The following is a 14,122-nucleotide window of genomic DNA, read 5'->3' as shown; positions in this document are numbered from 1 at the left end:
CAAGCTTTCCCATAAAATAAAGTAATTTGATACCCCCAAAAGTCAAAACCATTAGCTAATGCAAGGCAAAACAAAACAGAGCCTTAGATTTTGAGAGGGATTTATTGTTTTCAATTCCTGGGGTTCCATGAGGAAAAGAAATTTTTCCCAGAATGGGGTCTGTGGTGCCGTCTCTGTTTTTCCTCAGGAGTCCCAGGTTGTTAGTAATTATCTTGAGTTTTTTCCTGTGGACATTAACAGTGGCAAGAAGACAAAATGGAGAAAAACAATTCGGTCTACTGAGAAGAAAAAACTTTTTCAGAAAAACACAACTCGAGAAGAGGAAAAAGATAAAGGCCTTTTAAATACGTAAACCTTGGGTATCCATTTTTAATTAAGTTGAATTAACCATAAAGTTATTTTCTCAAAAAAAAAATTGCTTATTACCCAGGACAGCCAATATTTTTAGCTTTTGAATTCTACCACAGGTAACCTTCCATGAGAAATTAGTAAGTTTTAACTAAGGTTGTGACTTAACTATGGATGCACAAGGTGTTTCAAAGACATGATAAGCAGTTTTTTTCTTATTTCTTTTCTTCTTTTTTTTTTTAACAAGATTTAGGATCTCCACAAGGGTAGTTCGGAGAAAGGAAAATCCAATCAGGAAATCAGAAGCTATCCATGGGGCAGGGGGAAATAAACACCTCAATATTAGTGGCAAAGTTACACAAATGACAAACCAGAAAGGAATCATTCTGGAAGCCAAGAATTGAACCCGAGCCACCATTGTCAAAAGGCAAAGTCTTACCTACTGAGCTACATGGCATTGAGCAGTTTCTGTTGCCGTTCCCTGAAGAAGTCTAGAGCAGCCAATTTCAAGCTTGCAGAGCCTCTTAACTGCTCAAGATAATTTTTAGGGCTAACTATGACATGGACCCCCAAATTCCTGTCCTCTGGTTGGAGGAAACCAAAAGAAAGTATCTCCACATGGTCACAAAGTTAAGTTCTTAAGGACACAAAACAAGACAGAGAAATTTCATCTGGTATTCGTTTCAGGGACCCTCAGCAAAGTTGTAACTGACCAGCCTGCCACGCTGGCTTGAAAAGTGGGTTTATAGGAGTTCTAAACCCACGTTTTATCTTGTGATGCCCCTCTCTCCACTATAGAACAACATAGAAAGACAAATTCTTAGCACAAAGTACATCAGATTTGCTACAACCTAAGACTAGTCTCACAAATCCTTTCTTCTATTAATCAAACCCTTGTAGAGGAGACAAATAGTGGTGTTTACCATTTACACACACACACACACACACACACACACACACAGAGCAGAAACTTGGCTGGTAAGAATTTCTTATCCTTTTTGCTGGCATACTAGGTTTCCAGGTTCTCTTTCTTCGCAGCTTCCACAGGAACAGAGTGGCTTTTGATGATCCTGACCACTGTGCCATAACTGTGAGGGTCAAGCCACTCAACAAAATAAAATCACCCCTTTCTGTTTTATGGAACCATAGGCAAAAGATTCTCAATTTTGCAAGATGTTGCCCAACAGGCTGCTTGGGGAACCAAATTAACATTCTCCATCCCAACAAAATACACATAACAAAACAGACACTAGTCACCTCGTTCAGTACCCAATAATGACATGGCAAGGCTCAAACTTTCTCCTCTTGGTTTCTGTTGTCTTTGACCTACTCCAGGTGGTTGAGGGATGACCTCAGAACAGTAATTCAATGGGTGGTCTCTGGGAAAGACAAAGAGCAGAGAGTCACCCCAAGTCAGTCCTGTTGAGCTTACTTCAGGACTCACTGAATGTAACCAGACAAAAAAGGAGGGTTCTCCGAGTTAGGCCTGTTGGACTTCTGTCAGCAATTCCTTCAGAGATCCCCTCCACATATACAAACACATACAAACACAAGACAGACAGAAGGCCTTCCAAATCAAGATCCCTAACCAAGAATTCCAGGAGTACTTCTTCTAAACTATCTTCCCATTCTCCATCTGAGAAATCTCCCCAACGTCTTCCTGACTGAGAAGAAGTCTCCCAAACCAAGACTCTTCCTACTAGTTAGGGAGAGCCAACTGAGAACCCCCAGGAGCTGAACTGAGACAGACACCCCATGGTGGAGCTACAGGCAGACACCTCACAATGCGGCTACAGCTAGACACCCCACCATGGGGTTACAGAACCAGTCAGGAGAAGGAAGGAGACATTGGCAGTGCCTAGGATACTCACCAACCCAGATACTCCATAATGGGGCTATAGCTACAGACACTCCATGACCTGGCTACAGCACCCCGCCATGGAGCTATGGACAGACACCCCGTGATAGGGCTTCAGTTATGAGATGTCTCCTGAGGACTATTTCTCCATTGCAATTAAATCCATGCACACTGGGTTGGCAGTGCCCAACTGGAAGAGACAGTGCCAGAGTCAGCCACTGTCCCAGAAAACTAGGTGGCCACTTGAGCTGACCTCCAGATCCATTGCCAGAGGCAGGCTACCAAACCATGGGCAGCTAGCCACAAGGGCTATCCTGGACAAGGCCCTAAATTTGTAACTGCCCAATGGGTTCACCTTGCCCACTGCCTAGACAGAGCCAATTTATTAACACAGGGGAACTGCAATAGAGAAAAAGAAATTTACACAGAGCCAGCTGTGCAGGAGACTGGTGTTTTATTATTACTCAAATCAGTCTCTTGAAGTGTTCCTTTATGCTCAGAAGAATGACTCATTAAGTGAATGGTTTTATCTGATCAATTCTCTCCCTAATAGCAGAAGTCATGGCCACAAGTCCCTGAGATTAGTATGGGAATTTGGGTAGGTGGGTTTACTTTAAAGAGAAGAAGAGTAACAAAAATGAGAGATGGGGGCCTCAAAAATCAAACCTCATATTTTTCTAAATTTATCCCAAGACCAGCCCTGCCAGAATTTATTAAAAGTTTGATCTCCAGGAAATCACATAAGCTTTTGCATTCAGCAAGACTAATCAAGATGGTCTCAGCCTTTGAGAGAAATCTATGAAAAGGAACAATTCAAAGAAAAGAGGTAAACATCATATTATGAGAATGCTGGCATTTTTTTCCATAAGCTGAGTCCTCCATCTTAAACCAGCTTCATCAGCTTGAGCATCCTTAAAAGTTTCACAGCTGACAAAATATAGTCATGCACTACATAACAACCTTTCAGTCAATGACAGACTGCACACACCATAGAGGTACCATAAGATTATAATACTGTATTTTTACTGTACTTTTTCTACATTTAAATATGTTTGACTACACAAACACTTTCCACGATGTTACAGTTGCCTACAGTATTCAGTACAGCAACATGCTGTACAGGTTTATAGTCTGAGAACAATAGGCTACACCATGTGGTCTAGGTGTGTAGTGGGCTGTAGCATCTAGGTTTATGTAAGTATATTCTATGATGTTCACACAATTATGCACTTCTCAAGGCCGGGCGCGGTGGCTCACGCCTGTAATCCCAGCACTTTGGGAGGCCGAGGCGGGCGGATCACGAGGTCAGGAGATCGAGACCACGGTGAAACCCCGTCTCTACTAAAAATACAAAAAATTAGCCGGGCGTGGTGGCAGGCGCCTGTAGTCCCAGCTACTCGGAGAGGCTGAGGCAGGAGAATAGCGTGAACCCGGGAGGCGGAGCTTGCAGTGAGCCGAGATCGCGCCACTGCACTCCAGCCTGGGCGACAGAGCGAGACTCCATCTCAAAAAAAAAAAAAAAAAAAAAAAAAAAAATTATGCACTTCTCAGAACATATCCCCATTGTTAAGCAACACATGACTGTATATTAATTCAGTATTTTGTTCCTAGAGTCTCATAACAGATGTTTCTCCCCCATGGCACATAAACAAGCAGTAAACCATACTAGCTTTTCAGTCACTTAGGCCTGGATTCAAATCCTGACTCTTCAGCTTAGCCATGTGACCATGGGGAGGTCATTTAACTGCCCTAAACCTTGTTTTCTCAACTGCAAACTGGGAATCATTGTCCCTATCCCATAGAGTTGCTAGGAAGATGACATAAAAATAATGCATTAAAGAGCTTACCGAAGTGCAGGTCATACAATCAGCACTTAATAAATGGGAGAAAGTTAAAAAGAAGGGACAGGTGAGGGGAACTGGCAAAGACAGAAAAAGAGTGTGGAGCTCCTGAGACACACAAGTGCATGGGTTCCAGGTGATGCATTGCTTGGGCAAAACCACAGACACCAACTCTCAAAAGAAATTGAAAAGCCTGAGAGAAAGCAGGCCTGGAATTTACAAATGGAAAGAGTCCTATTTCTCTTGGGTTTTCTCTTGGAACATGTGAGATGAGTTCACCCAGAGACAGAAAAGAAAACAGCAAGGACCGCCCAGGCATTACAGCGTGGGTTCTGCCTGAAGAGTCCCATGACAAAAGAGAATTTAGGGTAGGACATCCACCTGGAAAACTTCCAGGCAGAGTGGTGCCTAGGAAGCTGCTAAAAGCTTAAATAAGGGGGAGTAAACCAGAGAGCTGGACGAAAAAATAAAAAGCCAAAAGGACCCTCCTGGTCTCCCTGCAGATTGTCAGCCTCATCCCATGAAACTGGCCTCAATTATTACAGACAGAAGAATTTCCTTCTGGAAAGCTCTTCGACCTTACCGAGCTTGGCCTAGGATATTCAACATTCTCAGGCTTGGCATGGCATTCTCCAGTAAGATTTTCTCTTTCTGGAAAAAAATAATACAGAAAAAGAAAAGGCAACTATATAGTGAAAATACCAAAGAATGTCAGGAATCTGAATCATGGGGAAGAGAATTCCTAAATTTATCTTTCCCAAAGTTATTTTTATCAAGGAGAAAGACATTTCCTTACTGAGGCTCTGAATCTATAAGTCCCTAAAATGCTTTCTTATGAAATTCATGCTTGTGTTTTATTTTTTATTTATTTTATTTTATTTTATTTTTGAGACAGAGTCTCACTCTATCACCCAGGCTAGAGTGCAGTGGCGTGATCTTGGCTTACCACAACCTCCACCTCCCGGGTTCAAGCAATTCTCCTGCCTCAGCTTCCCGAGTAACTGGGATTATAGGTGCCCACCACCACACCCGGCTATTTTTGTATTTTTAGTAGAGACAGGGTTTCACCATGTTGGTCAGGCTGATCTCCAACTCCTGACCTCAAGTGATCCACCCGCCTCGGCCTCTCAAAGTGTATTTTATTTTTTAAAGATAAAGGCACTTTGCATACCTCTTTCTGTATCAACCCTTTTCCCTCCTGCCGACATAGCTGTGAGAAGAATTTCAACAGGCCCAGCAAATGACATAAAATGAGACACCATGTGCATTTTGGAGGCTGAGGTATGAGGACTGAGAGTTGTAAATAAAGAGCTGACCCAAGTGAGACCCAATTAGCACCTGGGATGCTCTGGGTGCAGGGTAGCAGCCCAGAGCCGCTGGCCCCTTCCTGGCCTTCTGGGTGCTGGGCATAGATTTCTCAACAAGAAGACTCTGCTACCTCCCCTCACCAGGCCTCTATTCTTCTGAGAAACACAAAGCAATAATAAAAGAAAATGTTAACCAAATAAACAAATAAATAGTGCTGAAAAGGGCTCACTGCATCCTGGAGTTGCAGCTCCTGTAGCTGTAGTAATGAATCTGGTAGCCCTTAGTGATTCTCCTTTATTTATCTTGAGGTGGGGTCTCACTCTGTCACCCAGGCTGGAGTGCAATGGCGCCATCTTGGCTCACTGCAACCTCCACCTCCCAGGTTCAAGTGATTCTCCCACCTCAGCCTCTTGAGTAGCTGGGATTACAGGCACCTGCCATCAGGCCCAGCTAATTTTTGTATTTTTAGTAGAGACAGTGTTTCACCATTTTGGCCTATCTGGTCTTGAACTCCTAAGCTCAGATGATCCACCTGCCTCAGCCTCCCAAAGTGTTGGGATTACAGGCGTGATCCACCGCACCTGGCCTTCTCCTTTATTTCTCTAAGCCTAGTTTCCTACCTGCCTGAGGAGACCAAGTAGGGAATAAACAGAAAGCATCTGCAACACCTTGTTAGAGGGAACTGCTGTCCTCAAGCATCCAACAACCCCACTGAGGAAAACACGGCCAAACCTCCCTCCCAGTGTTACAGGAAGCAGGGCTAGAAATTGGACCTGCAATAAGTTTGCCAAGAAAGTGAATCACACACATGAGACTTCAAGACCACTTAATGCAGAGCAGATTTTCGGACCACTTAATCCGTGGAAAAAAAATAAACGGATTAATAGTTGCATAGAAAAAATACGCTTTAATAAAAAACAATGCATCACTTATGCATACCCTTCTGGGTTATGAGATTCTAGCCCTGTTTATTGTCTTTGAGCTACTTTGTAAATCTTTGTAAGTTGTAGGTAACTGATAGATATATAACTTCTGTCCTATCTGGTAGTGATTTAATTGACTCCCCCTGGCCCTATCCTTCACTCATGGATGAAACAATTTTGCCTCCATTTGCAATTCATCTCAGCATTCCTTTACTTGTAAAAAAAAACCTGTGCTGTGTTGACTTTTCCTTTGAGCCAGTTGCTATGGGTTGAATTGCATCCCCTTCCCCCAAAAATATTGATGGTATGTCCCAACCCCCAGTACCTGGAAATGTGAGCTTATTTGGAAATAGGGTCTTTGCAGACGATCAAGATGAGGCCATGAGAGTGGGCCCTGATATAATATGACTGTGTCCTTAAGAAAAATAAAAGGTGATTTAGACACAGAGACAAATTATCTTCCTCTTCGTGCATACACAAAAGAATGCCAAGTGAAGGGGAAGCGAGAGATAGGGTGATATGTCTCCAAGCTAAGGAACACAGAGGATTGCCACCAAAACCACCAGAAACTGGGAGAGATACACAGAACAGATTCCCCTCAAAGCCCCCAGAAGGAACCAACCCTACCAACACCTTGATTTCGAACTTTCAGCCGCGACAACTGTGAGAGAACAAATTTCCGTTGTTTAAGCCACCCAGTTTGTCATACCTTGCTGTGGCATCCCAAGCAAACAAATAAACCAGTTATAACATGTGTCTTATTCCCTAGTATCATATGAGCAAAATAAATTTTTTAGCACATGTTCATTTTTATATCTATAGAAGAGTCATGATTTCATTAGGTTGGGGAAAAAGCTATTGTGATTTTTGCCATTAAAAGTAGTGATCCAAACCCCAATTACTTTTGCACCAACCTAATACCTTTTTTCTGAAAGTTATCTTTTAACAGTTTTGGAGGATTCACCAAGATGCCCTGTGGATTTTGCTGACCAGAGCCAGGTAGACTTCATCCACAGAGAAGTGCACCACATGGGCAATTCAAGCACAGAAATATATTTTCTTGATTCATGAGGTCAAGTAACATGAAGTGAACAATAGAACTTTGCTGACTTGGTTTTTCTAATTTTATTTTGCCCTTACTAATTTTGGTTTTGGTTTGTTTATAGCCAGTAAATTATTCCCCATTGAGAATTAGTTTTATGGTCTGACCATTTAATGATCTTTGTAAATATCACATAGAGATCTAGTCTCTGTTGGGTGAAAGGCTCCAGAGAATTTAGTTTGTTTGCCTTTTTGGGTGGCAATTTGGTTGTTTTTTGTTTGTTTGTTTTTTGGGTTTTTTTTTGAGTCAAAGTCTCACGCTGTTGCCTGAGTAGAGCGCAATAGCTTGATCTTGGCTCACTGCAACCTCTGCCTCCTAGGTTCAAGTGATTCTCCTGCCTTTGCCTCCTGAGTAACTGGGATTACAGGCACGTGTCACCACACCCAGCTAATTTTTTGTATTTTTAGTAGAGACAGGATTTCACTGTGGTAGCCAGGCTGGTCTCAAACTCCTGACCTTGTGATCTACCTGTCTTGGCCTCCCAAAATGCTGGGTGGGATTACAGGTGTGAGCCACGGTGCCCAGCTGGAACTTGGTTTTATGATCAGATCATTTGATGATCTCTGCAAATGAATTAAGAGTTTATATAGAACTTGTTTTTGCTGGGTGAGAGATAACAGAGAATCTAGTTTGTTAGTCTTTTCTGCATGTTCACCTTTATATTTTGAATGCAAATCATTAAGAGTTTAAACTGACGGAGGAAAATTTTCCTCTCTCTAAGTTCAATGGCTAGGACCCTACAAATTAAACAATCTGACAAAAGACAGATAAACAAGAGAAAAAAAAATTTAATTAAGTATATTTGCACACATAGGAGTTCAAACATATGGGGCTTGAGGACATGTTAATTTGACTTTTTTTTTTTTTTTTGAGAGTCTTGCTCTGTTGCCAGGTGTGGTGAATCTGGCCACTGCAACCTCCCTCCAGGTTCAAGGATCTCCTGCCAGCCCAGTGCTGGATTACAGGCACCATGCCAGCTACTTTTTTTTTTTTTTAGATGGTTTCCATTGGCAGGTGGTCTTGAACTCCTGACCTCAGGTGATCTGCCCACCTTGGCCTCCCAAAGTGCTGGGATTATAGGCATAAGCCACCACCTAGCCAGAATTTGGAGCTTATCTACCATCTCAACAAGAAAGATAAGGTGTGGAGGAAAGATTAGACCAAGGAAAGGGGGTGCTTTTTGGTTTCTTGGAGGGTGGGGGGTGTAAAATGATCATGGGAAGGTGAGTAGGAAGTTAGGAAATGTATGGTAAGTAAGGTTGTTTAGTATGGTTTGTTATACAGATGAGTCTCCACTGGTAAGAATTGTCTCTAGTAGTTCTCTTCCTCATATAGAAGAGTGAGACAACTTTACAAAAAACGGACGTGTATGCCCTGCTTTTAAACAGAAGGGAGTTTTTTCCTGCATCCGCTATTTTTCAATTATCTTCAGCTCAAAATAATCCTTATGCCAAAGTAGCATATTTTGGGGTGACATATTCTGGTCCCCTTTGATACCTACTAGGAAAAAAGCTCTTTGACTGGTGAGTTTTATAAATGTATGTTTACTTTGACTCATGACTGAAAATCTAGAATTAAAACTATAAGCTCCCTCTGTCTGTTTCCATGCTTATGTTTCTATAATTCAGAAAGGCCTTTAAGTCTCACATAATAATTTTCATCTCTTGTTGGTATTAATAAATTGGGTTAGAAAATCTCTGAAATTAAAGGAGCTCTATTCTGATTAGCTTATAGAGATAAATAAGTGTTTGTATTAATCGTTTCTAGAATTGCTAGAAAATAAGGAAATCGAACTTCTAATATTTTCAATGTAATTTTTATAGAAAGTAACACGGAAATGTTTTAAGATTTCAAGTTCACATAATTTAGGTAAGTCTTCAGCAACCAAGACTAGTTGAATAATTTTGGTTTAATAAAAACAGCTACAGATTAGCTGATAATCAGATTAGCTAGATAAATTCTGATTTATCAGCATTAAATATAATACCTGCTAGTATTTTAATTCTACTTGGGCATGTACTTCTTAAACAGGTTTCTTGATTGAACAAGCTACCATTACTTCTACTTAATACTTAAGATTATAGAAAATATAAATTTGTGTTTTATTGATTCATTATTCTCACAATTTTGTTTGCCTTGGGTTATGGCTTGTGCAAACAATAAGTCTGAAAGGCTATGAAAGCTGTCAAATTTTGCTCAATTTTGACAGACTTGTTCCCTTGGTTACTGTTTATTGCCTTCATCTACAAGATGAAGGGCTTTTTGTTTTTCTCATGTAATCGGCGCAGACAGCAAAGATTCTGAATTTTACTGGAATAGCCTTCAATGGTTTATGCTGACTTTATTATTACGTCCTTGACTATTTAAGAAAACAAAAGTTTCTCACTTAGGAAAGATCTAAGGGTCCTTACAGTCATGTTACCTTCTATGTTTACTTTTTAAATACTTTATTGTCACTTAGAAATGAGGAGCCAAAGAGTTTTGTTTTAATTTTTGTTTTGTTTTGGGTTTGTTCTGTGTTTGTTTGTTTTGAGACGGAGTCTCGCTTTGTTGCCCAGGCTGGAGTGCAGTGGCACGATCTCGGCTTACTGCAACCTTCACCTCCCCCAGTTCAAGCAATTTTTCTGCCTCAGCCTCCCCAGTAGCTAGAATTACAGGCATGTGCCACCATGCCTGGCTAATTTTTGTATTTTTAGTAGAGACGAGGTTTCACCCCCATGTTGGCCAGGCTGGTCTCGAACTCCTGACCTCAGGTGATCCACCAGCCTCAGCCTCCCAAAGTGTGAAATTACAGGTGTGAGCCACTGTACCCAGCTCGCAAATAGTTTTTTAGACACCTAGATCTGATTCCTGTCATAAGTGTTCAAATTGCCTGACAGCGTCTGGTTTTTGCCTCCCTAAAATGGAATTCTAAATATAAAATAAAATGAAGCTTTCAGGATTTTTTTTGCTACTAAAACTATTTTGAGATTTCCTAGGGGGCCCCTGGAAAATCACAAAGACTTATTATTTAGCCTTTTGAAAAGAGAGGTGTTAGAAATAATTAGGTTTACATGCTGGATTACTATTGATGAACCACATGAAAGACTTGTGAAATCAGAAGAGATGCTCAGCCTTTCCTAGGTTAAATTGGTATATGTTGCATGTTGTTAGTATATTTCAGAAACTGTATGCTCTATGGGCATTTTCCAGAGCTTTGCAGTGTCCTCGCCGTCCATGACACATTTCTCCTTATTAGGGCCCGAGTGCTGCTTTGCCATATTAGACAATGACACTACAGTGTCATCACTCATGATTTCAGTTTTGTTTTTTTTTTTAATAGAAATGGGGTCTCACTATGTCATCTAGGCTGGTCTCAAACTCTTGGGTTCAAGTGATCATCCTGCCTCAGCCTCCCAAAGTGCTGGAATTACAGATGAGAGCCACAGTGCCTGGCCCAATTTCAGTTGTTTTCTAAGTGTTAACTTGATCACAGCTTTACTTATTTAATTTGAATCTAGTATCTTCTAGGGCAGTGGTTTTCAATTGGGGATTGACATCACTTACAAAATTTTACTAATAAACAGATGTCTAAGAACTACTGAGGACCACGAATTCTCTTTACTTGATATTCTTGATATATTTTTGTTATATTCTTACTTAGCAAATTCGTGTTATATTATGTTTCAGCATTATTACATTATATCTCAAGATTTTTTTCTCTGGAAAGATTATGTTCATCCATTTTTACAAATTACATATAATGTTCACTGTCTTATTTTGTTATTGTTGTTGTTGTTGTTTTGAGACAGAATCTCCATCTGTCGCCCAGGCTGGAATGCAGTGGTGCGATCTTGGCTCATTCGAACCTCCGCCTTCCAGGTTCAAGCAATTCTGCCTCAGCCTTCCGAGTAGCTGGGATTACAGGTGTGTGCCACTACGCCTGGCTAATTTTTTTGTGTTTTTAGTAGAGACAGGATTTCACCATGTTGGCCAGGCTGGTCTCAAACTACTGACCTCAGGTGATCTGCCTGCCTCAGCCTCCCAAAGTGCTGGGATTACAAGTATTAGCCACCGAGCCTGGCCTGTCTTCTTTAAAAATAGAGCTAATCATTGTAAGTTTTTTTTTTTTTTTTTTTTTTTTTATGAGGGAATTTTGCTCTTGTCGCCCAGGCTAGTGTCCAATGGTGTGATCTGGGCTCACTGCAACCTCCACCTCCTGGGTTCAAGAGATTCTCCTGCCTCAGCCTCCCGAGTAGCTGGGATTACAGGCGCCCACCACCACACCCAGCTAATTTTTCGTGTTTTTAGTGGAGACAGGATTTCACCATGTTGGCCAGGCTGGTCTCGAACTCCTGACCTCAGGTGATCCACCTGCCTCAGCCTCTCAAAGTGCTGGAATTACAAGCGTGAGCCACTGCACTTGGCCTGTCTTCTTTGAAAAAGGGCTAATCATTATGTTTTTAATTATTTTATCTAAAATTTTTTTGAATCAACTTTATTTTCTTTTTGGCATGCCACAGAAGCAACCAAATTTTCTTATCAGTTGCATTTGTATTGGAATAAATTCTTATCAGAACTTTTGCTTTTGAAAATTATCAGTAATACACAGTAAAGCACAGTATTTTAAGCCTTTTGTCATCTAGAGGTAGTTTTTTTGTTTTACTCTGATGCTTCCTTGAAAATGTTTCCTCTTCAACAAAGGACTGTCTCAGAGACCCATGGAAAAGGACTATGTTGGGTATTTTGGGGTATGTGCTGCTAATGGCATCACTTAAACAATTTTGAGACCACACCAGCAAACAGAGTAAGGATTTCCAGAACTCTAGGCAAGAAACAAATGGAGTCATGAAAATGCTAACCCAAGATCCAGTGAAACAAGAATTAATTACATAGCGCTAAATGAACTGATGAGGAATGATTGTAGTTTATGGTGGGCGGGGGGAGTATTACTGATTTTTTTCTTCTTCTTTTTACAAAATTATTTTTATTCTTCTTCACAGCATCTGCAGCTGTGAGATTATTGATGTTTTAATATACAGAAGGCCTTTCTTTTTTCTTTTATCAATAACCCATAACAATTTAGTAAACTCTGTTTTTATAAATGGAAATGAAACATTTATAAATGATATCATATTCTTCTAGCCTAACCCCTCCGGAATCTGGAAACTCTTAATGAATATTCTTCTTTTCATACCAATATAGTTATTTCCGTAGATGCAATAAGGACATATCTGGGACTTAATTTTACTGAGATTTCATTGAAAACATTGGTTATACAACCAAGAACTTGCCTGGAATGTCATATTTGAAAACTATGTTTATTTACTCGTATATCACCAAGTAGTTTTAAGTAACTAAAGTTGTTTTATGGAGTCAAGGCTTACAAAACCATTGAGTGCAGTGGTGCACACCTGTTGTCCCAGATACTTGGGAGACTGAGGCAAGAGAATTGCTTCAGCCCAAGAGTTCAAGACCAACCTAGGCAACATAGTGAGACCCCATAGTAAGACCCTGTCTTTAAAAAATAAATAAATAAATAATAAAATGCTTATACAACCCTCTTGAAAAAACTGGCCTGGGACCTGCTTTACAGGGTTTCCAGCCTTACTCTTTTTTCACTGAGTTTTTGCGCTTCATGAAGGCATCACAATATATCTTTTTTAAAACAGCCCATAGTTGGAAACTTAACTAATCAAAATGAGCCACCTCTCCTCATTCATACAAATGAATGGAAGAGATCGGAGCCCACACAGCTGCCAGGCTCTATGCAGGGCACTTGGCACATAATCTGCAGGATCTTTAAAATTTTATTTTATTTTATTCTTACTTTGTTTTACTCTTATTTATTTATTTTATTTTATTCTTTTTTTTTCTTTTTTAGCGTTTTTTTGAAAGTTCTTGTCAGACGGGTAATGTGTCAAAATCATAACAAGGTTTAAGGGAGGTACAGCTCACACATGAGCATGAAAACCCAATTATCATGCTTATGAACTACAAAAGGATCACAGGATATTTTTGTAAGTGCCTACCCAACAGATCTCCCCTCCTTCTATGGCACAATATGTCCAGTGTTGAACTAGTAGCATTCACATTTCCCCACAAGTGTCACGAAATGGGGACTCTCTCCCAAGTTTCCCCAGCAGTAAAACCTGATTGGTCTAAGGTCTGCAGGGTGGTTCAGTCCTCTTGCCAGTGATTGATTAGACATGACTGTATAACATGACTGGGAGGTGGGAGGAGAAGAAGAGATTCCAAAAGGAAAGGGTTTATGCTCTTAAAAAGAGCTATGTGATGCCTCTGATGAAGCCTATGTTAGTAGAGACATCTTAGAGTGTAGATGAATGCCAATGGCCCTCATGGAAAGAGAGAGAGAGATGAGAAAAAGCACACTCTTTTTTTACATCTCCATGTGATGTCTGGAATTACAGCAGCCATTTTGTGATCATGAGAGCAGCTGGCTTGGCTAAGGACAAAATTTGTCACACCAAACATGGCAGAGAAGAAAGAAGATTCTGGATTCTTGATAACATTTTTGAGCCACTGGACTAACCAAGACTGGAATTGGTCTTCCTTGGGACTTCTTAATATGTGGGATAGTGAATTTTCACATTGAAGTAAATTTTGAATGGAGTTTTCTGTTTCTTATAGCCAAAACCATCTTACCTGCTACAAATATTTTATTTAATTTCATCTTTACAACAGTCCTATATCTGTGGACATTCTCATTTTATAGATAAAAATCTGAGATTCGGAAAGTTTT

At 40.4% G+C, this 14,122-nt stretch overlaps 2 non-coding genes across 2 annotated transcripts; one reads left to right on the top strand and one right to left on the bottom strand.

Moving 5' to 3' along the window:
• Window positions 1-13,261: 13,261 nt before the first annotated feature.
• Window positions 13,262-13,365, bottom strand: LOC115837152. Its single transcript, XR_004032183.1, has one exon. It is a non-coding gene; the product is annotated as a small nucleolar RNA U13 (small nucleolar RNA).
• Window positions 13,366-13,648: 283 nt separating this feature from the next.
• LOC115837135 lies at window positions 13,649-13,728 on the top strand. The gene has a single exon (XR_004032167.1). It is a non-coding gene; the product is annotated as a small nucleolar RNA SNORD74 (small nucleolar RNA).
• The last annotated feature ends 394 nt before the right edge of the window (window positions 13,729-14,122 follow it).

Source organism: Nomascus leucogenys, chromosome 10 (assembly GCF_006542625.1).
Source record: "Nomascus leucogenys isolate Asia chromosome 10, Asia_NLE_v1, whole genome shotgun sequence".
NCBI classification, from domain to species: domain Eukaryota; kingdom Metazoa; phylum Chordata; class Mammalia; order Primates; family Hylobatidae; genus Nomascus; species Nomascus leucogenys.
Note: the sequence above shows the minus strand (reverse complement) of the source record. Positions and strands in the feature narration are given on the sequence as shown.